This window comes from Rhea americana, unplaced genomic scaffold (assembly GCF_003343005.1).
Source record: "Rhea americana isolate MKP2758 unplaced genomic scaffold, rheAme1 scaffold_13, whole genome shotgun sequence".
Lineage (NCBI taxonomy): Eukaryota > Metazoa > Chordata > Aves > Rheiformes > Rheidae > Rhea > Rhea americana.
Genome location: NW_028185372.1, coordinates 2,656,828 through 2,658,018, shown reverse-complemented (window position 1 = coordinate 2,658,018; position 1,191 = coordinate 2,656,828). Strand labels below are relative to the sequence as shown.

Here is a 1,191-nt window from a genome sequence, read left to right as displayed (position 1 = left end):
GGGGGCCCGCGGGAGCCGCGGCGCCCTGCGCCGCCGGCCGCGCAGCGCACGGTATGTCGGGCCGGTGACTTCAGCCGGGAGATATTTGGAGGCTCCGCGGGGTCCGGCGCGGGGGGCCAGCGTGTGTTTGGGTCTGAAAGCGAATCAGCGGAGGGCGCGTCACTGCCAAAGGGCCCTATAAATCCATCTGCGGCGCAGAGGCGCCCTGGCAAAGCCCCTGCGTCCGCGCGTCCGGCTCCGCGCTCCCCTCCGCCCGCGGGTGCGGCGCCCCCCGCGCCTCGCCCCGCGCCGCCCCCGCGCCCCCGCGAAGCCCCGGCGGCGCCCGGGGAGCCGGCGCGCCCACGCCGAGCCGGGGCAGCAGGAGCGGGCGCTCCCCGGCCCCGGCCTCCCGCCGCCGCCGCCACGCTCCCCGCTGGGATCTAAGCCTTCGCCGCGACGGGACCCCCGATCTGGAGGAGGAAGCGCTGCTGCTGCTGCTGCTGCTGCTGCCGGCCCTGCACATCTCAGCGCCGGCCCCTGCTTCTCCCAGCGGGCTGAGGGCGGTTATTTTATTTTATTTTATTTTTCCCTGCCCTCCTCAGCTGGGTTTTTTTTCCCCCGCCGTTGCGTGCGTGTCCGAGCGGCGCGCGGCTCCCGGTTCTGCCTGGACCAGCTGGCGTTACAGGAGCCCTGATGTCTTCATCTGACTCCCCGCAGTTGTTGATGGAGTGTCTTTCTCAGATTTCCAGGCAGGGTCCCAAGAGCAGCACCCAGAGCCAGCTCTCGCTGCCAGGCGGCGCTCCCCGCGCCTCGGGCTGCTCCCGCCGCTGCTGAGCGCGGCCCCGGGGCCGGAGCGCGGAGAGACCCCCGCGGCGTCGCTCCTGCCGCGGCCACAGCACCTGCGGCGGCGGCGGGGGAGGCCGCGGGGCTTGTGCTGGCGGCTCCCCTCGGCCTCCATCGAGACTCGCGAACTTGCCCCCCTTCCCGAGCCTCCCCCCTCCCCCGCGCAAAGAGGGTCCCGGCGGTCGGCCCCCGACCTGGCCCACATGCATCTCCCGTCCGGCCGCTCGGCTTCCTGGCGTTAATGTCCATCTCGGGTCCGGCGAGACCAGCTCGGAGGTGAGGGGAAGGTCTGCGCGCTGGGCGAGGGGCCGCGCCGGGGCGGGAGGGCCGAGGCGGGCGCCCTGCGCGGGGCCACGCGGCCGCCGCCCC

General features: G+C 74.4%; 1 protein-coding gene across 3 annotated transcripts in view; it reads left to right on the top strand.

Moving 5' to 3' along the window:
- GDNF (glial cell derived neurotrophic factor) overlaps nucleotides 1-1,191 on the top strand; it is a 20,968-nt gene that overhangs the window by 529 nt on the left and 19,248 nt on the right. The window contains exon 1 of one of the 3 annotated variants that reach the window (XM_085326341.1): nucleotides 1,019-1,098. The exons of the other annotated variants lie outside the window; for them this stretch is intronic. The gene's annotated coding sequence lies outside the window, so the exon portion shown is untranslated. Of the gene's footprint in view, nucleotides 1-1,018; nucleotides 1,099-1,191 lie in introns of those variants that run through there. 3 annotated transcript variants of the gene reach the window in all.